The following is a 22,952-nucleotide window of genomic DNA, read 5'->3' as shown; positions in this document are numbered from 1 at the left end:
ATTACATCGCGTGCAGGTACAGTACCGTAACATCTCGTGGAGACTGACAGCAGTTCCTCTATACACTCCCGCATCCTACAGTGTTGCCAGTTCGTGCATATGGCCATACAGAATTCTGAGGGGCGGCCAATTATACTGTCCGCCTTAATCGGCTTAGTGTCTACGGCGACCGACCGGCGACCGCGTTTTGTGTCTAAGACTGTATTTCAACCCGACACGGACAGCTTCGTTTCATAGCTGAGACTGTACCTCTTGCACCAAGGAATATATTTTATAGATATGTCATCTTCCAATGGTGATGCACGAATAGCACATCGTCATATTTTTCCCCTTAATGGATTGCATTACCGAATGTAAGTCTAGTTTGCATTTTTAATGGAATCGTCGAATACAGGAAAAAGACAGTTTAAGCGCTGTATAGATCTCAGAAGAAAATCTATCATTTCCAGTCGTGAATGACGCCCATACAAAAAAAAAAAAAAATGGTTCAAATGGTTCTGAGCACTATGGGACTTAACATCTTAGGTCATCAGTCCCCTAGAACTTAGAACTACTTAAACCTAACTAACCTAAGGACATCACACACATCCATGCCCGAGGCAGGATTCGAACCTGCGACCGTAGCAGTCCCGCGGTTCCGGACTGCAGCGCCTAGAACCGCATGACCACCGCGGCCGGCATGCCCATACATACCAGAAAGACTAAAATATAGTATATGACATGGTTGCTGCTTACTTTGCTAGTATATGCAGAGCTCATACTATTCATTGCCACACTTAATCAACAGGCACTGTTTATATGTTCATAACTGTGCAGCAGTTCATACAATTTCGCGTTGGTGATTCTTTCACGTATAGCAGACAGATCATTGCTGATATTCATAGATTATGCACTGAAAATTATATCCTAATCATAAGAAATGTTCTTAGGTAATCGAGATGTTCATTCAAATGAGTGGCGTTCTCCGCGATTTTAAATTAACAGGTACCGTACATAGTTTCACTATACGCAGTCAATAAATCCTGTTAGAACACCCTAGCAATAATTTGCTGCAACAACAGCGATGCCAGCTGTGAGCAGACAGTCTGATCTGTATGGAAAGGGTAAACTACTGGTAAAAACATCCTATCAATAACTGAAACCTGTTGCTTTATGCGTACAGAATCTTTCAACTAACGCGGACACCTCTAATATTCCTTTAGTGGTTGAGGACAATACTCGTATGTGATTCATGTAACATCGACAAAATATGTATATCTGGAATTAATGTAAGTACAAAGAGTTTGAAATTAAAAGATGTATTTTTGTATCCCCTCGCCGAATTTCTGGATAGATATTTACTAAGATATAACACTTGTCAGTGTTACAGTTAAAAGGGGGGAATTTAATAAACTGTATGGGTACCTAACACTGTGCTTTGTCATGTAAGCATTCCGGTACAATATGCCAGCAGGAATACACACTGCTGAATTTAATAGGCTGCCTGTGATGTCTTGTTACCACTTGTTGGCTGCGCAAAAATTTGGTGAGTATTGTAATTTATTATATATTTTTCAAGTTTTAAATGTTTAAAAATTTCACGCGTAAGGTACGTCATACAGTACCGCCAACTGCGTCCATAATTCGAGCATTCTACGGATTTTACCAGCAGTTTCTTATTTCGGATAATCGTTACTCCCAACTGCAGTATTATTAGAGGTTTATTTAAAAAAAATTGATAGTTTTCGAGTGTCGGGTCTCTCTTAATTCTTATTAAATCGACACCAGTGAACTACACTGCCGTTTTTTCCGAATCACTACAGTGGTACATTAGTTCAGAAAATCGTTTCCGTTACTTATAATACCTTTCATGCTGGTAGCATTACATATTTTTGTAGACATTAGCACTCTTAGTCGAGTCGCAAATATTAAATCTGATAAATATGAGACGTGGTCGTGCGGTAGCGTTCTCGCTTCCCACGCCCGGGTTCCCGCGTTCGATTCCCGGCGGGGTCAGGGATTTTCTCTGCCTCGTGATGACTGGGTGTTGTGTGATGTCCTTAGGTTAGTTAGGTTTAAGTGGTTCTAAGTTCTAGGGGACCGATGACCATAGATGCTAAGTCCCATAGTGCTCAGAGCCATTTGAGCCATAAATATGAGACGAACAAATTCTCAATCCGAACATCGTATAAAACTGAATTGCGTATAGTACTTCGCGTCGCAAATTTTTTTCTAGTATTGAATTTCGTTACTACTTGCTAGTGTTTTTATTCGCTTCTCAATTAATGTAACGTTGGCATACACACTGAAGCGCCAAAGAAACTGGTATAGGCATGCGTATTCAAATACAGATAAATTTAAACAGGCGGAATACGGTTCTGCGGTCGACAACGCCTGTATAAGACAACAAATGGCTTATGCTACAATTGCAAGTTATCAAGATTTAAGTGAGTTTGAACGTGGTGTTATACTCGCCGCACGAGCGATGGGATACAGCATCTCCGAGGTAGCGATGAAGTGGGGATTTTCCCGTACGACCATCTCACGAGTGTACCGTGAATATCAGGAAGCTGGTAAAACATCAAATCTCTGACATCGCTGCGGCCGGAAAAAGATCCTACAAGAACGGGAACAACGACGACTGAAGAAAATCGTTCTACATCTACATCTACATCTACATCCATACTCCGCAAGCCACCTGACGGTGTGTGGCGGAGGGTACCTTGAGTACCTCTATCGGTTTTCCCTTCTATTCCAGTCTCGTATTGTTCGTGGAAAGAAGGATTGTCGGTATGCCTCTGTGTGGGCTCTAATCTCTCTGATTTTATCCTCATGGTCTCTTCGCGAGATATACGTAGGAGGGAGCAATATACTGCCTGACTCTTCGGTGAAGGTATGAACTTTAACAAAAGCCCGTACCGAGCTACTGAGCGTCTCTCCTGCAGAGTCTTCCACTGGAGTTTATCTATCTTCTCCGTAACGCAACGTGACAGAAGTGAAACCCTTCCGAAAACTGCTGCAAATTTTAATACTGGGCCATCAACAAGTGTCAGCGTGCGAACCATTCAACGAAACATCTTCGATATGGGCTTTCGCAGCCGAAGCCCCACTCGCGTATCCTTGATGACCGGACGACACGAAGCTTTACGCCTCGCCTGGGCCCGTCAACACCGCTATTAGACGGTTGATGACTGGAAACGTGTCACCTTGTAGGACGAGTCTCGTTTAAGATTTTATCTTGAGGATGGACGTGCACGGATATGGAGCCAACTTCATAAATCCATGGACCCTGCGTGTCAGCAGGGGACTGTTCAAGCTGGTGGAGGTTCTGTAATGGTGTTGGGCGCGTGTAGTTGGAGTGGTATGGGACCCCTGATATTTCTAAATACGACTCTGAGTACATAAGCATCCTGTCTGATTACCTGCATCCATTCTTGTCCATTGTGCTTTCCGACGGACTTGGGCAATTCCAGCAGGACAATGCGACACCCCACAAGTCCATAATTGCTACAGAGTGGTTCCAGAAACACTCTTCTGAGTTTAAACACTTCCGCTGCCCACCATACTCCCCAGACGTGAACATTATTGAGCACATCTGTGACGCCTTGCAACGTGCTGTTCTGGAGAGATCTCCACGCCCTTTTACTCTTACGGATTTATGGACATCCCTGCAGGATTCATCGTGCCAATTCTCTCCAGCACTCCTTCAGACATTACTCCAGTGCATTCCGCATAGTGTTGCGGCACTTCTGCGCGCTCGCGAGGGCCCTACACGACATTAGGCAGGTGTACCAGATTCTTTGGCTCTTCAGTGTACATCGGTTGATCTTAACCCGCATGGAAGACTCACTGACAGTGCTGTTTCCTGTTCCGAATGAGTTAGGGGAAATTAAAACACAGTTGAAAGCTACGGTGGATGAGATTAAACAATTGGAAGTTTCGTGCAAGAGGATGCTTTGGCCGAACTTTGCCGTAGAATGTACCTGAGGCAGCCAAACTACAGGATATGTCGTCCACTCTCACAGACGCAGTTTCGTCTCCAGAAGAGACTGGTCTGCAACGTACCCATCCACGAACGGTGAGAGGCGTGTTGGGGACAGGACGTGATATTCTCTAAGGCGAAGGCGACAACCTAGGGTACAACATCCGTCTCACAAAGTGCTTTCAAGCTGACAGTTAACCTGAGAAATTGTGATACACTTCTACTGCTGGAGAGCCGCCTACATCACGATGAGGTCAAGGAGATGTAAAAAGGAATGGATCTAGCTGAAGCTTCCAACAGCCGTGGAGCGTTGAATACACAGGGATTTTCCACAAGGAAGTGCGCTTCCAATATCGTTGTTTGTTCTGTCACTTGAGCACCTTCTTCGAAGAATCGTCGCTCATTTACAAGGATGGACACTCTTAGGGGAGACGATCTCAGTGCGTGCATACTCTGATGATTTGATGGTGTTACTCCGTTCTCCCACTGAGATTACATTGCTGAAGGCTACGTTGGATGTCCTTTGCCTTTAATCTGGTGCCTGCATCAATGAAGGCAAATGGAGATTAGTGAACTTACGAGGTTTTGATAATGCTTTCATGAGCTACGGTGGTCGATAGACATAAATATTTAAGAGTCATAATTGAACGCTCTCCACTCCAAATGGCTACACTTAACTAGAAAAAAATGGCACAGGTTCTCCTTACATTACTGCTGTTAAGCAACGTCAAGCGTGGCCAGAATTTGGGTCGGTAACGCCCGGGCACGCCACCTGCTGCTGTCTGCTTTCTTTTTGCCTTTATGTTAAAGTGGAGGAGGGATGGTGGCGTGGAATGGTGAAAAGTAGTGCTAGCTACAATACCGTCTCGGAAAGAAACTTTGTCAATAAAAAATACAGTTAATTACCCGTTTTAGAGTGTGTCACTCTCTTAAAATCTTATTTCTGTATCTGGAACAATTAGGTTTATTAGAGGAAGCTATGAAAAAGTTACACGTAGTTCATTTTTCCTCTGTAGAAATGGCTAATCTGCTGACAAATATGCTGGATTAGTCTGGTTAATATGTGTCTTGCAATAGAGTGATATTGCATGGTCTTCTTTGTAGAGCAGCCGGCAGTTGTGGGCGAGCGGCTCTAGGCGCTTCAGTCCGGAACCGCGCTGCTGCAACGGTCGCAGATTCGAATCCTGCCTCGGGCATGGATGTGTGTGACGTCCTTAGGTTAGTTAGGTTTAAGTAGTTCTAAGTCTAGGGGACTGATGACCTCAGATGTTAAGTCCCATAGTGCTCAGAGCCATTTGAACCATCTTTGTAGAACACATTCAATCAAAAGATGACCACGTGAGACGGTCAAACTGTAATCTAAACGCATAAGTGTGGTTGTGTCTGACAAGTTGTTCCGCTTATCTGCTGACTGCATGCACGGCGCAGCAAATGTTGGGCAGCGAGCGCTCCATTGCCTGGCGAATCAGATGCCGTGACGCCCGTCTGCTACCACAGTACTAAATTTAAAATATAGTAAATACACTTTGTATTCACTCATGTCATGCAAGGATGATACTAGTACTGCCTACCGTTGATTTCCACGCATTTCTGACATCTGAAGAGATTATGGTTCAAATGGCTCAGAGCACTATGGGACATAACATCTGAGGTCATGAGTCCCCTAGAACTTAGAACTACTTAAACCTAACTAACCTTAGGACATCACACACATCCATGCACGAGGCAAGATTCGAATCTGCGACCGTAGCGGTCGCGCGGTTCCAGACTGTAGCGCCTAGAACCGCTCGGACACAACGGCTGGCTGAAGAAATTAATCAGCACAAGATGTAATTGTCTTTGAGAAGCTGAATTAATTGACTCGCCGATATTATCTTTGATTTCCTGTAACGTGTGCAGGTTTGTTGTGAACAGTTTATCATTTAGTGGCCCCCATAAATGGAAATCGTAGCAGGTTAAATCGGGACTTCGAGTGAGCCAGATATTGCTGCTAACGACTCTGTCATGGAACACATCGTCAATTATGTGCAAAGGAACATTGGCTGTATAAACCCTTGCCGAATCCTGTTGAGAAAATGCGAAGTTTCGTTCTATTTCATTCAGTTCATGAAAAAACGCTTGTAAAATATTTTGCACGTATCTTTCACTGTTAACTGTGTCACTGGAAAAACTGAAACTGTTATTCTGTCACCATTAACTTCGCATTACGCTCCTATTTTCTGATCTTGAAGGGTTTCCTCATGAAGCAGAATAGGTCTACCTGCGCTCCAATGTCGACAGTTTTGGGAATTAATGCATCCGTGTAAATGGAACCAAGTCTCGTCTGAAAACAGAATGTGTAAAGATCCATTTCACTGTCATACACTTGTTTAGAAACCCATTGCGCTTGGGATCACCTGGTTTAAGTTCTTACACTACTGTAACTTTATAGAGTCTTCGCCCAGTTAACTTAGCAGCTCTTTGTACAGAGGCGCAGGAAATTTGCGTTTGCTGTGGAAGACCTCTAAAAGAATTTTTAGGGAATTTTCCAGACGGTATTAAACATAATCGCGATGAGCTTCCGCCATTACTGTTCGTCTCAGTTCACGATTCATATCACGAACACTTACCCTTTCGCGAGATTTATTCACTTATTTGTGAACTGCATCACAGCACGGAATTTTAACATCTGGAAACTTCTGTTTAAATAGTGTCCGGAAATACGAGTAAACTCTGCACGCACACAGGAATCGTAAATAAACGCTTGCTGTTGTGTAGAATAATTCGATGTTGTCGTTGTTGCGCCCACAGACTTCACTGTTACATTCGTGTTCGTGTTGTTTCTTTCACTGCTAGAATGACGCTGGAAGGAAAGGAGAGTAGTGCAGCATTAAGAGGGGGATGCGGGAGCCATTCGACCGGCCTGCACGACTCCGATGGCCGGCAATCACAGCCCCGTCCGTGCGGTCATCAGAGAAAGGGACACCCTGTATTATATTAACAGACATTGTAAACACCGTCGTCTTTAACTTAAAAACATGACATAAAACATAAAATGAGAGTATTATTGTTGTTGTTGTGGTCTTTAGCCCGAAGATGAAGCTCACCATGTTATCCTATCCTTTCTATCGCATTCATCTTTGTATTACTACCGCATTCTACAACCTCTCGAACCGGATGCTGTAGTCAAACCTTTGTCTGCCCCAACAATTTTTACCCCCCTAGCCCCCCCCCCCCCGCACCGTTCATCAAAGTATCTATTCCTTGACGCCCCAGGACGTCAAATTAACCGACCCTTCCTCTTATACGAATTATATCGTAGCTTTCATCTCTATCCAGTGCGATACGGTACCTCTTCCTTAAATACACTACGGGCCATTATAATTTCTACACCACGAAGATGACGTGCTACAGACGCGAAATTTAACCGACAGGAAGAAGATGCTGTGATATGCAAATGATTAGGTTCTCAGAGCATTCAAACAAGGTTGGCGCCGGTGGCGACACCCGCAACGTGCTGACATGAGGAAAGTTTCCAACCGATTTCTCATACAAAAACAGCAGTTGACCGGCGTTGCCTGGTGAAACGTTGTTGTGATGCCTCGTGTAAGGAAAAGAAATGCGTATCATCACGTTTCCGACTTTGATAAAGGTCGCATTGTAGCCTATCGCGATTGCGGTATATCGTATCGCGACATTGCTGCTCGAGTTGGTCGAGATCCAATGACTGTTAGCAGAATATAGAATCGGTGGGTTCAGGAGGGTAATACGGAACGCCGTGCTGGATCCCAACAGTCTCGTATCACTAGCAGTCGAGATAACAGTCATCTTATCCGCATAGCTGTAACGGGTCGTGCAGCCACGTCTCGATCCCTGAGTCAACAGATGGGGACGTTTGCAAGACAACAACCATCTGCACGAACAGTTCAACGACGTTTTCAGCAACATGGACTATCAGCTCGGAGACCATGGCTGCACTTACCCTTGACGCTGCATCACACCTGCGATGGTGTACTCGACGACGAACCTGGGTGCACGAATGGCAAAACGTCATTTTTTCGGATGAATCCAGGTTCTGTTTACAGCATCATAATGGTCGCATCCGTGTTTGGCGACATCGCGGTGAACGCACATTGGAAGAGTGTATTCGTCATCGCCATACTGGCGCATCACCCGGCGTGATGGTATGGGGTACCATTGGTTACACGTCTCGGTCACCTCTTGTTCGCATTGACGGCACTTTGAACAGTGGACGTTACATTTCAGATGTGCTACGACCGGTGGCTCTGCCCTTCAAAAAAAATGGTTCAAATGGCTCTGAGCACTATGGGACTCAACTGCTGTGGTCATAAGTCCCCTAGAACTTAGAACTACTTAAACCTAACTAACCTAAGGACATCACACACATCCATGCCTGAGGCAGGATTCGAACCTGCGACCGTAGCGGTCGTGCGGTTCAAGACTGTAGCGCCTTTAACGGCTCGGCCACTCTGCCCTTCATTCGATTCCTACGAAACCCTACATTTCAGCAGGATAATGCACGAACGCATGTTGCAGGTCCTGTACGGACCTTTCTGGATACAGAAAATGTTTGACTGCTGTCCTGGCCAGCACATTCTCCAGATATCTCACCAACTGAAAACGTCTGGTCAATGGTGGCCGAGCAACTGGCTCGTCACAATACGCCAGTCACTACTCTTGATGAACTGTGGTATCGTGTTGAAGCTGCATGGGCAGCTGTACCTGTACACGCCATCCAAGCTCTGTTTGACTCAATGCCCAGGCGTATCAAGGCCGTTATTACGGCCAGAGGTGGTTGTTCTGGGTACTGATTTCTCAGGATCTATGCAGCCAAATTGCGTGAAAATGTAATCACATGTCGGTTCTAGTATAATATATTTGTCCAATGAATACCCGTTTATCATCTGCATTTCTTCTTGGTGTAGCAATTTTAAAGGCCAGTAGTGTATATAATGGAATAACGAAAATGAAAATTTATGCCAGACTGGGTCTCGAACCCGGATTTTCCGCATCACCCTAGTACGCTTCACGGCCAGACCAAAACATCTATCTGTCGTCAACCATGTGTCTACAACCAGTACTCGTACATCCATTATGTATATTCCCGTACAGAGAAGGCATTTTAATTGAAAGCTGCTTGCCCGGTATCGGCGGATAAATACAACAGTACAGTGCATACTGCATCGTACTTCTGAAGGACCTGGGTGCAGCAATATCGTGCTAATTTAGGTTATTTGAGGAGTGCGGGTTGGTTCATAGAAATGTTTACGATCTCTTAGTTCCACTGTTCTTCTCCAGCCCAGCTAGTGTGCCGTTTCTGTTGATTTCAGTGTCAACGGGCCACTAAAACCTTATCTCCATTCGTATAATTTAACACACTGTCCGAAACGGACTAACTCTCAGATAGTAAACTCTTACAGTCGTTTTGATTGGAGTTTATTTTGATGTCGACCGAAAGAAAACTGTCGCATTATACAGATTCATATACTTGGAAATTGTAAGCTTTCTGAATGAATAACAAAATCGATACTGATCCTTATTGCAGAAGCAGATACCCCACTTTATTTTAGTCTTCTAACTAGAGTCTATTGCATTATTAGAAAACTTTACCAATTAACATGAGCTCTTCAAATTATTAAGCAACACATAAGTCGCGTTGGCTCTGAAATTCACGTACACTAGTGCCCAGGAGTAGATTTCCTTTCCCATCCTTTTCCTATCCGAGGTTGTGCTCCATGTCTAATGACTCCGTCGTCGACGGGACGCCATACCATAATATTTCCTTTTCTCTAACAACTGACGTTCATGGCTATAGTTAGATATTACTTTCTGCAAAAGAAGACAAATAGTATGAATTATTTCTACAAGTAACATGAGTTTGGATTACTGTGAAAAATGTTTATTAATCTACAGACTTAATTTGTAAGATACTTCCAAAAGAACGGTTAAACGTTAATTGTAAGACGACAAAGATGACAGGTATCGTTCTCCGCGATCATGTGTGACAAGCTACAATATACGGAATGTGTAACAGAGTTAGGCGAAATACTTACCTAATATAACGATAAATAACATTTGCAACAGAATTAAAATATTTAAAAGAAATATGCAGCTGGTGTGAAGCTAACTAATAATTGTCCAGACAGTTGTCTATTATACACTGCGCATCAGAATTAAACGAACACTTCTTCGAATCATAGTAACTCCCACCCATTGCGACGCGTAAGTTTGAAATTTGGCTCAAAGGTGCATACAACCTTCCTCCCTAACGGTGAAAAAGCGTGGCGCCCTGCGACGTCACCGAGCGAGGCGGCGCAGAGGTTAGTACACTGGATTCGCATTCGGGAGGACGACGGTTCAATCCCCCGTCCGGCCATTTTCATTTAGGTTTTCCGTGATTTCCCTAAGTCGCTTCAGGCAAATGCCGGGATGATTCCTTTGAAAGGGCACGGCCGACGTCCTTCCCCATCCTTCCCTAACCTACCGAGCGAGGTGGCGCAGTGGCTAGCACACTGGACTCGCATTCGGGAGGACGACGGTTCAATTCCGCGTTCGGCCATCCTGACTTAGGTTTTCCGTGATTTCCCTAAATCACTTCAGGCAATTGCCGGGATGATTCCTTGGAAAGGGAACGGCCTACTTCCTTCCCCATCCTTCCCTAATCCAATGAGACCGATGACCTCGCTGTCTGGTCTCCTCCCACAAAACAGCTCAACCAACCCCCTCCCCCCTAATCCGATGAGACCGATGACTTCGCTGTCTGGTCTCCTCCCCAAAACAACCCAACGCCCCCCCCCCCTAATCCGATGAGACGGATGACCTCGCAGTCTGGTCTCCTCCCCAAATCAACCCCCCCCCTCCCCCCGCGACGTCAACCTCGGGCTCGACAACGCTTCAAACAGTACGGTGTCAATACATGGGAGAAAAGGCCATGCTCCGGAGTTAATGTGACGTGAAAGGTTGGTTAATGATGTCACATTAGCAACAAACTTCAGCACAACGCAGCCACCGTGGGTGCATCACAACATGATGGAACTGTCGTCAGAGCCCTTGTTACCCACACTGAACCCATTCTTTTGACGCCTCTACGATGGATATCAGAGCCACGGCGACCACGGTTGATATCACGCGGATTTCTTATGAATGACCGAAGGCAACCGTCCAGACACACCGCCCCTCAGAACCAGCACAAAAACGAGTCAGGAGGGGTCATGAATGGTGTCAATGAAATCATCCCTTTCACTGGGACGCTGATTCCCATACTTCCCGCGGCAGTGCGACGAACAGCAGGAAGACGGTCTCCACAATCTTTGACACTGGTGCCACATTCGGAAATTTCAACCATTCTCTGAAGGATTTTGTGATGCTGCATCCCCATTAAGCGCGATCTCATCCTTTTGGAGGGCAGCACGTCCGAAAGTTTTGCTCACGTGTACAGGTTGGAAGCACTAGGGACCGTTCAAAACCATTCCACAAAATTTGAACGTGATCCGTGGCAGGAAAGGGTAATTATGCATTTTCATCCCTCCTGTTTCGAGTCCTCCTGTGGCGTGAGTCGTGGTGGGATGCGACAGCAAAGTCCTTGAGAAGTTGAGAAATGATCGTGTACAGAAACATCCCGTAAAGTAATCTGAGGTGCCTGCAGGTAGGCATCTCTTTGACGCCACTGCAGATCCAGTTTCCTGGTTGCAACCGCCTCGGACTACTTTACTGTTTCTGTCCACTTGCATTTTTAAAATTCTCGGTAAAGGTGGGCAGGTCTCAACGAAGTGTTTGCCCAACTGGAGGGTTCCTAAAGGGACCATTTCCCGTTTTATCGACGCATATGTCAATGTCGCACTCCCAGTGATCACGCCACGGGAGCGCACGAAATAGGAGGGATGGAAATGCAAAAGTACCCTTTCCTGCCACGGATCACGTTCAAATTTCGTCGAACAGTTTTGAACGTCCCTAGTGCTTCCTACCTGTACAGGAGAGCAAACATTTCGGTCGCGCTGCCTGCCAAGGGGTCAGTTCAAGTGTAAAGGGGATGCAGCGCCACAATGTCCTTAGACAAGCGTTGAAATGTCCGAGTGTTACAGCAGTGTCAAAGATTGCCAAGAACGTCTCCTTGTTTCTCGTCGTACTGCGAATTCTCGTTTTCTGACAGGAAATATGTGGGAACCAACTCGCCAGGGAATGGGATGGTTTCATTGACGCCCTTTATGCCACCCCTGAGGCCTTTTCGTGCTGAGCGGCGGTGTGTCTGAAATCCTTTCCTCGGTCACTGACCGAAAACCGCGTGGACACCACACACATCCATGTCCGAGGCAGGTTCAAATGGTTCAAATGGCTCTGAGCACTATGGGACTTAACTTCTTAGGTCATCAGTCCCCTAGAACTTAGAATTACTTAAACCTAACTAACCTAAGGACATCACACACATCCATGCCCGAGGCAGGATTCGAACCTGCGACCGTAGCGGTCACGCGGTTCCAGACTGTAGCGCCTAGAACCGCTCGGCCACACAGGCCGGCTCCGAGGCAGGATTCGAACCTCCGACCGTAGCAGTCGCGCGTTTTCGGACTGAAGCGCCTAGAACCGCTCGGCCACCGAGGCCGGCGGTTCTAACCTCCATCACAGAGGTGTCAAAAGAAGGGTTTAAATGTGGGTACGAGGGGCTGTGACGGCCTACCCATTGTACTGTTACACGTCCGCGGTAGAATTTGTATCAATGTGATATCATGAACGTGCCTTACATGTCATACGAACTTCTGAACTGTGGCCTTTTTTCGCAAGTGACGAGATCTTGAAGTTGAAGCGCGTCAAGCCCAAGGGCGACGTCGTTGGGCGCTACGCTTTTTCACCATTAGAGAGGAAGGCTGCGTGCACCTTTGAGCCAAATTTCAAACTTATGCGTCCCAATGGGTGGGAATTACGGGGCTTCGAAGGAAGTAATCGTTTAAATCTGTAGCGAAGTGTAGATCGCATATGCATTTTAGTTTTCGTAGATATTAAGATAATCCTATAGAAAGAAATCTTGTAATGAAATGGTAGCAAACAAACTGTTAGAAAACACGAAATATCGCCAATGTGTTTGCATGTTACGCGTTATCAGATAAAATAAATACCCTCTTTCTACCCATTGTAGAAATTCCTTGTAGCAAATTAAAATGTGTCAACATACTCTACGTATAAATTATATTTTGTGTTAATTTGTTCTTCAAAACATGTATGTAGGTAGAAGTATATGCGATGGAAACGCATTTCATATTATAATTGTCAGAAACTCAACCGGATGCCTGTTTCTTCTAAGGTGTACGTGATGACGACAATCCTATAGACAGATGTCCTGTTTGATTCCAGAATTGTGGCTATTTGTACTCAAGGGGTCGCACTGAATAATAATCTTACATAAAATTAGATAAAACTGTTAGCTAATATTATCAAAAATCTTCGCTGCGTCTTTAGGGCGACTCATATGCCTCTTCCACGTGCGTGATAACTTGTACGCAAGTGCACATTGCGGTATCATGTTTAACACGGATAAGAGATAACAATGTACAGTGCTTGAACATGTACATGATTGTTTTCTAAAATCCAGGCGAAAATCTTTCCATTCCTTTTAAGAGTACAGTGCCAACTAAAATTTACGTAGCCGTACCATGCAACGGCAAGGTGAAAAGTTTCTTATCACCTTTTCGTAGACCTCTTTTTAGTCAATGCACTTCGTCAGATTTCTTTTCGTAGATTCCATCCCTAACGTGCGCTTCTGAAAAGTGCGCGAAAATGTACCTGCAGCTGCGATAATCTTCTCATTGGACTCAGCGCGTACTGAAGTCGAAAATTCATTTACGTTTTTAACAGTGGAAAGTCACAGGATGCCACATCCGGTCAATACGGTTCATGTTCCAACGATTCATGCTGGAATTCAACAGTTTTCCCATTGCTGAGGTAACTCAGTTAAATGATTGTTCTGAGAAAATTTTTTCGCTTGGCTACCATCCAGTTCTATCCTCACGTGATTTTTATCCTTCTAGTTCAGAATACCTTCGAAGTGTTATACAGGTATTTTTTAATACTTGCAACGTAACATTGAAAAGGTTACCTTTTGTATCCCAGGAAACTTTGGCCATAAAATTTCCACCGAATAAAAAATATTTGTGGAGGTCTCGTATTTGCACTCACTCCTTTGTTTGATGTTTCGTTTCTGGCATCAAATAACGAAGTCGTGCACAAAAGATCCGAATATTTCTATCGTATACATTATTGACGTTCAACCTTTTTACTATGGTTTTGTCAAGAGTTTATAAATGCTACGTTTTCCACTCTGGTGTGTCGTGGATCATTGTACAATGCCATACATACAACTTCACGAATTACATAGTGTGTAGGTAACGAAATAATATCGTAATCCTTATTTTTATGCGCATGAAGAGGTAGTATCTATATGATTTCTGCTATTTTCACCAGCGGTGCGAAACTAACGACTTGTTTCGCTTGTTACAAAATGTGAACTGCCTGTGAATATACAGGCTTTCTCTTCTTAGAGACGTCAAGCATTTTTACTCTGGTGCTTCGGCAGATATTTGCGACTTAGTTTTTGCATTGTGTAGCTGGAGTCAGCCCCAAAAAAACTGTGCGCGCCACATCTTTCATGCGATGCTCAGTGCGAATGACAGCGTTGGTTCGTTTCTCGTTACAAAGAAAATGATTTTAAAAGCGGAATTTTACTTGTCGCGGTCCCAGGTCAGTCCAGCGTGATACTTTTATTTACGGGGGCCGTAAAATTCGATAAATAACTAGTATTCCAGAAGCGACAGTACTGCCTCGGCCCACGCCGACTTCTGCTGCCAAGCATGCAGCGCTACACAATCGTTGCAGGATTGCTGTTTATTCTTCGTGTTTTACTGTACCTGTTATTACATATCGATAAAACGACTATTGGATTAGACTAATTTCGGAGCGCTATATCACATGGCACGTAAAATTCAGATTTAAATATAGTTTTTATTTGTAATGGAAAACAAACCGACGCTTTCTGTCGACACTGAGCGTCGTATGAAAGACGTGACGATCAGTAATTGTGTGGGCTGACTCCTTCTGCCGGCCGCGGTGGCCGAGCGGTTCTAGGTGCTTCAGTCCGGAACCACGCAACTGCTACGGTGGCAGGTTCGAATCCTGCCTCGGGCATGGATGTGTGTGATGTCCTTAGGTTCGTTAGGTTTAAGTAGTTCTAAGTTCTACGGGACTGATGACCTCAGATGTTAAGTCCCTTAGTGCTCAGAGCCATTTTGATTCCTTCTACACACTGCAAAATCGAAAGTGTTAATCTCTGCCTATACACCAGGGAAAACACGCCTAACGACTCTTAGGAGAGACCCACGGTCTACCATCTGAGGATGAGACTGCAGTAGCTATAAAGCTATCTAATGGAAGAAAAACAATGATTAAAAAAAAAAGTCATAGAGGGACGCAGTTTCAAAATAAACCTTCAGCAATATGATCCAAAGTTCGATTTTTCATTTGTTTTAGGCCAGAGTTTTTATGAAAATTTACAGTATTATCACATTACTTCTCACACCCCTATGGATGCTTCACATATCTGAACCATCGATTGTCCAGTGCGATATTATATACTTCCTCGATGTTTACATCGGTGGTTATAGTTTTGGACGATGTTCAGATGGAAACCTTATACAGATATAAGATACCTTTGAGCTGAGATATCGATTTTGCAACCATCGACGATGAAGAAACACTCGTTACAAACGTTCACTATCTACGGATGAATTTCCGTTGACGATAAACCGCCCATATGAAAGGTCGTTTAGATGGCATCGTACCCAGTTTATCCCTTTGGACAAACAACAAACTGTAAGAGAACATTAAAATTTGTATAAACATACTTATTCCGCAAATCATATTGGTGATTGGGATGTTTTATTGCTCAGAATGAACCAGCGCTGCAGAAAACAAATTTCATCGAAGTAAATTGCTTCACAGAGAAATGCAGGACGTCTGACGTTAACCAGCTAGTTTTCGTGTCTCTCTCCCATAAGATGTTGGTAATAATGCATAAATCCTGGTGATGGGCTGCAGAGAACACGTTGAGAACAGGAAAATTCACGGTTTACAGCCATGGTCAAATTCACGTGGTACCATTGTTCTGTTACATATCTAGACACATTTTTCTTAAGTACTTTTCTGTAACTCAGACTAAATCTCATAGTATCAACACCAGTATTTCATCATATTACGCCCGGATGTGATTTATAAAGCAGTAAAGTCTTTGTCATGACCGTGGACCCAAAAAAGTTTACTTTTAGAATGTGAAGATATGTAGCAGATGATTTCTTATTAGTAGTACAGCCCAACAATTCGCCGGTGGGTATATCGCGCATTTCGAGATAAGGCGTTGGGTAGAATATCACAGAGTGGCGGAGAAACAGGGATGGAAAGACAAGGCCGGCCGCTGTGGCCGAGCGGTTCTAGGCACTTCAGTCCGGAGCCGCGCTGCTGCTACGATCGCAGGTTCGAATCCTGCCTCGGGCATGGATGTGTGTGATGTCTTTAGGTTAGTTAGGTTTACGTAGTTCTAAATCTAGGGGACTGATGACCTCAAATATTAAGTCTCATAGTTCTTGGAGCCATTTTTGGAAATACAGACTTGGTATAAAGTGTGATCAAAAAGTTTTCGTTCGAAGGCCTCACAGTCTACAATCAGTATGCCAATCGGGCAAAATCGCCGTGATAATTGAGGCCATCATCCCTCCCACACACCAAGTTGATGAAGCCTGTTTAGTGAAACACTGTGTCTTTCTGAGTGAAAAATTCCGTAACTGCCTGCTGCAGTTCCCCGTCCGATAGAAATCGTCGACACACCCAGGCATTTCTTAAGAGGCATGAGGTGTGAAATCGTATAGGTAGAGATCAGGACTATAAGGAGCGTCTCCGATTTGAGTTGACGTAGTGGTTGAGGTTGGCTTCGCAAATCGACCGCGACCAGCACGGAACTTGACGCAACATTCCACAACGGTCGTTTTCTACAGAGATACCGTCCCATGCACATTCTTCATGCCGGCCGGTGTGGCCGAGTGGCTCTAGGCGCTTCAGTCTGGAACCGCGCGACCGCTACGGTCGCAGGTTGGAATCCTGCCTCGGGCATGGCTGTGTGTGATGTCCTTACGTTAGTTAGGTTCAAGTAGTTCTAAGTTGTAGGGTTCAAATGGATCTGAGCACTATGGGACTTAACATCTGTGGTCATCAGTCCCCTAGAACTTAGAACTACTTAAACCTAACTAACCTAAGGACATCACACACAGCCATGCCCGGGGCAGGATTCGAACCTGCGACCGTAGCAGTCGCGCGGTTCCGGACTGAGCGCCTAGAACCGCTAGACCACAGCGGGCGGCTAAGTTCTAGGGGACTGACGACCTCAGATGTTAAGTCCCATAGTGCTCAGAGCCATTTGAACCACATTCTTCATTCTCCGATGGGTGTCTATCGGTGTTTGTATTTCGGCAGCCAAGAAAAGAATAACAGTACGTTGGTCCTCTTGGGACGCATTTAGTAATAACGTCCCCATAGTTCACGTTTGCACGTTTACCGTACATACGTCGGAAAAACAAAAATGCCGCACTAATCGCTCGCTTACATATTCGCATCGAAGTCGGGTTACGTTGCCCACACGCAGCAGCAACGCCCTAAAGGGAAACTTTTTGATCGCCTCTTGTACTTACACCACAAGCTGAAATTAGAACCGTACGGGGAGGCTAAGGAATATTGGACAAGAGGAGGCTGTTTGGTGTATGGGTTCGAGACCGGTACGTATCTCGAAATGGTAAGAACGAGACACACGGCAAGTTGTGACGTACGAGCCCAATAACGTGGCTGATGTGGGACGGTGACGGCGGTCTGCCACGGAAGCGGCGAACAGTGCGAGTGCAGCGAGCGCAGCGCCCCACCTGAGTGCGCTGCGAAACGACAATAACACTGCGAGATCGCTTTCGCTGGAGTGGCGGCATTGTCGCTGTCGCTCTCGGGACAAAGCGCCCTCTCCTTTCCGCCAGACCGCGAAGTGACGCCCCTTGTAAGGAGTCTAAAACATCTGAATGGCGGCGCCAGCTTCATTTTTAGACGCAGAGTCTCGCTCTAACGGAAATGTGGATTTAATATTCATCTCTGATGAATATTTACTAATAAACGACATCGTTTCTCCCTCCGCTTCTATAAACATTCTGTTGCTGGAAACCTAGGAAATCAGTTTTCTTCATTTCACAGTTAACTATAATGAACGAGTAAACCGAGACATGAACAGAACTAATCATTTCTGTTCTTGTAACAGAAATAAGGAGCAAACGATCGCACAAGTAACTGAAACAAATAACCTCATAATGATTTATCGTCTGATTCTGTCAGCTGAGGACTAAAATGAAAGGGTGAAGGAGAAATCTGGATGGAGAGGAACAACGTATACATCAGTAACGGAATTAAATTGCAGCCAGTAGCCACTGAATCCACTAATTTATTATATGAGTCGTTCTCCGTTCATGGTGGTTTTCCTTCAAGATGGCATTCTTACGTTGCGGTGATGCGTCGTTGTGTGGGGTAAAAATAAATAAACTACAATAAATTTTTTAAAAAAATTCTTTATTAAAGTCAGGCCTCCTTTTGAGCAGCTATTTTAATGTTTAGATACACATATTCTTCTCGTATATAATGTAAGGCGATAGATATATTCGTCGCTGCTACTATAACCTGTCGATAAACACTTTGGATAAAGTGTTTGTCACTGATAATTCGTTTTATTGTAGATATTGAAGTCTCTCTGTGTGTCATTTAACGTTGCATAAACGTATACTGCAATGTTAAAGAAAAGAAGAGTTTCTTTCACATTTCAAGGTAATTATGTCGACTCAGTCAGGAGGATTCTTACTGTAATCGTCGAGTCCCTCAAAAACCTAATTCCTGATGTGTCCACACATCATTTATGCCGTGACTTTTTGTGTGAATTTTCATTGTCCACAAATTGGAATTAGACATAGTGGTTCCGCAAGTTCAGTTTTATTGATTAAACCTACAAAGTTGCAAAATGATGAGCTGATAACAACAAAAGTTTCCATACATTTCGTGCCAGATTGGACTTTAAAGATGGGATGGTGACGGTCCGTGAAAGCCAGAGAGTAAGAATTGAAAAGATGATCAGTCTCTTCGCCTGTAGCCTAATTTATCCAATTCACAACTAGTTTCGCCAGGCTAGCTTCCATCACCAAGTGCAGTAGTGCGAATAGTGAAACTATTCCGCAAGGTCGAAGCAACGTAATCTTCGACGAAATAACTGTTTCAATGGGCCTGATGTTCACTTTGATGTAACGTGACACCAAGTTACAGCAAACTGTATATTAGGATTATTGTAACAGCTATTTCATTGAAGCCCGATCTTAATTCGGACTTACGAAAACAGGTTAAATTATTAGCATGACTGCATTTGATGACAGAATCTATCCCAGTGAAGCTAATTGTGAACTTAAGAAATTAAACTTCTCTGGAAGCAAACCACCTTTTTATATCAAATTACATATTAATATTTAATATCAACAAGGTTGAGATAAAAGAAAGTTTTAATTGACGTATGTATTACATAAATTGTTTGATTAGAGTCCATCTATTGACTATACTGGTATTTTTGTATATAAGTCGATAAAAATCAACTGAGGAGACGAGACGACCGAATTTTGAAACATTTTTAAGGAACATTACTCCATAAAAACTGGTGGACTAGCTATTTCTTTTCTCAGATATTATTGTTTTACCACTTTAGACACACTGTTCATTCTTGTTATCATTATCATACATCCAGTTCGATTTTATGTAACAAAAGCATGTGGTAAGTAAATGGCCACTCTAACGTCAGGGATCGTCAGGTGTCTTAAATTATGGGACCAAGTTTTTTTACAGCTGAGGAAACAGATGTTCCAAATACCATCGATGTGCGGCAGTAGTAACGTAGAGGTCAAAAAGTTGCAGCAGATCATGTAGACACATGCAGGTGAAAATCTTTACGGTAAGTATGTTATCAAAAACAAAATTAAGACTGATATAACTGACAAATTCTCTGGCATGTAACCATGTTATCAATGTAATTTGACGCAAAATTTTGTCAATTGATATGTTCGACTTCCGCTTGTATAACTGCAGATGAATCTCCCGTCAAATAATATCGTTGCATCAGATATTAATACGATAGCGTGGTATTTCGATGATACAGTTTGGCGATACTGAATTACATGCAGGTTTATAGAGGGAAATCCCCTATTGTAGATTCTGTTATGTCATGACGATGTATGCAATTAAAGGCTTCATGTAATTACGATTCCAGAAGCGCTGCTAAGGCAGATGGTTTCATTCGTTATAATACGCCTATTTCGGTCAGGTCAGATAGCTGATAATAGTTCTGTCGCTGTCTCTTTGTTTTAATTACACTCCATTACTGTTCTTGGAGTAACAACAGTTGGTTTTGCTACACACTCACACACAAACACACAAACAGAGAGACAGACAACCGAATTCACATCAAAATACTTACGCATTCGCATACATACGGAAGTACCGACGTAATCTTAAATTTAATCATATACGCTGTAGCATCATCGTGGGGCGTGTGGTAGCAAGACGGCGATCTTCGACGTCGTACGCTCGTGGTCTGTTCAGTTTTAATTATAATTGAACTACCAGTTATTTCCACCATTGTCGGCAGGTGACTTCAGTACGCCAATGACGTCAAAGGGCTCCGGTATATGTTGCAGAAGTGCGTTGCATAAATCACGACTGAGCGAAACGATACTGGAGGTAACAGTGGTTGCGCAAAGGTAGTTAAGACTCAGTGACCGACGCATAGTCCTGAGTAGTGGCTGAAAACCACGCTCTCTGTTAAATAACATAAGCCCCTTGCATTTTGTCGCAGCATTTAATATTCTTAGCAGCCAAACAGACTTGCAAGTACGCTAGTTGGTTTTCAGCAAGCACACTGAGCTACAGATACTTCAGTACAGCTGTGTCAAATGGTAGAGGAAAATCGCAGTCTTCGTTTCTGTAATGTCTCGCTCATATTCATCAGTTGTCTCTTTAGCGCCGTGTCGCTCTCTCTCTCACACACACCACACACAGACATAAGCAAAATCGCGCACTCAAGATGCAAGGCGCATACACAAGCACGCACATTGAAATAAGCGTATTCTCGCTCGCAGAATGCGCGCGCACGATTGCGTACATTTTATGCTGCAGAGCCAGGAGCGGAGGGGATGGACGCGAAGGCCGGAGAAGAGTTTTCCTCGGCCGCGGGGGCAACCGCGACGGTACCGGCAAGAGCAGCGGCGACGGCAGCGGCGGCGGCGGCGGCGGCGCTAGCGGCAGCGGCAGCGAGGGGAGCGAGAGACGTGTACGTCGGCGCCGGTGGCAGTGCAGATTGCAGCTGGTGCGTAAAGTGCAATCGTTAGGGGACTTACTGCGAGCAGTTGAGGAGCAGGGAGCAGAGCGACCGCTGCGGGCTGCGGGCTGGCACGGACTGGCGGCTGCGCAGCGCAGGACCCGGGCTGGCCGCGGCGAGCCGCGCATGCGCACTCGCCACCCGCTGCCTCCCTCCTCCCGCTCTTCCGCCTGTGCCACTGTTGCCCCTACCGCCACCTTACTCTTCTTCTCGATCTACCCAATCACCCTCTCGACAAGGCCATCCCCACTCGTGGCGTGTTGCATCCAGGGTGTTACCGTACTCCCGTGCATGCGGAAGCTGCAACGGACCGCGATCGGGAAGCCGGTGGGAGGGGATGGGGGAGAGTGGTCGGGCCGCGTTCGCCAGTGCGTGTGGTCGCGGCCGCCTTCATTTACGTGGCACCGAAGTGGATGGAGCTGACACCGAAGCGTCGATGCGGTATGCGGAACGTAAACACCGGCCGCCTAGGCAGACACGGCACTCGAACGATTGCAAACTCTGCGTACGGGTGTAGTTCTTACGTGACCTCTGCTTGCGCTGGTCGCTTCCTACGTACCTGCACGAGTTACTCGTACTTACCTACAAACCGAGATTTGATTTATTCAAATTACGAAATACAATATCTCTACAAGCAACGCTATCCAGCTGGACTTTACAGAGATCTTACAGACCGCTCTGAGAAATGGAACCACAAACACGACAGATGTTCTTGTATGAGGGGCGTTCAGTAACTAATACTACACTGCTGGCCATTAAATTTGCTACACCAAGAAGAAATGCAGATGATACACAGGTATTCATTGGACAAATATATTATACTAGAACTGACATGTGATTACGTTTTCACGCAATTTTGCTGCATAGATACTGGGAAATCGGTACCCAGAACAACCACCTCTGGCCGTAATAACGGCCTTGATACGCCTGGGCATTGAGTCAAAAAGAGCTTGGATGGCGTGTTCAGGTACAGCTGCCCATGCAGCTTCCACACGATACAACAGTTCATCGAGAGTAGTGACTGGCGTATTGTGACGAGCCAGTTGCTCGGCCACCGTTGACCAGACGTTTTCAGTTGGTGAGAGATCTGGAGAATGTGCTGGCCAGGGCAGCAGTCGAACATTTTCTGTATCCAGAAAGGCCCGTACAGGACATGCAACATGCGGTCGTGCATTATCCTGGTGAAATGTAGGGTTTCGCAGGGATCGAATGAAGGGTAGAGCCACGGGTCGTAACACATCTGAAATGTAACGTCCACTGTTCAAAGTGCCGTCAATGCGAACAAGAGGAGACCGAGTCGTGTAACCAATGGCACCCCATACCATCACCCCGGGCGATACGCCAGTATGGCGATGATGAATACACGCTTCCAATGTGCGTTCACCGCGATGTCGCCAAACACGGATGCGACCATCATGATGCCATTTTCCATTCGTGCACCGAGGTTCGTCGTTGAGTACACCATCGCACTCACTACAGTATGTGATGCAGCGTCAATGGTAACCGCAGCCATGGTCTCCGAGT

General features: G+C 44.9%; 1 protein-coding gene across 1 annotated transcript in view; it reads right to left on the bottom strand.

The window, feature by feature from the left end:
• Window positions 1–21,497, bottom strand: part of LOC126183531 (uncharacterized) — a 1,031,760-nt gene extending 1,010,263 nt beyond the window's left edge. The window contains exon 1 of the mRNA XM_049925600.1: window positions 21,448–21,497. The gene's annotated coding sequence lies outside the window, so the exon portion shown is untranslated. The remainder of the gene's footprint in view (window positions 1–21,447) is intronic.
• Between the last annotated feature and the right edge of the window lie 1,455 nt (window positions 21,498–22,952).

This window comes from Schistocerca cancellata, chromosome 4 (genome assembly GCF_023864275.1).
Source record: "Schistocerca cancellata isolate TAMUIC-IGC-003103 chromosome 4, iqSchCanc2.1, whole genome shotgun sequence".
NCBI lineage: Eukaryota > Metazoa > Arthropoda > Insecta > Orthoptera > Acrididae > Schistocerca > Schistocerca cancellata.
This window is presented reverse-complemented; position numbering and strand designations above follow the sequence as displayed.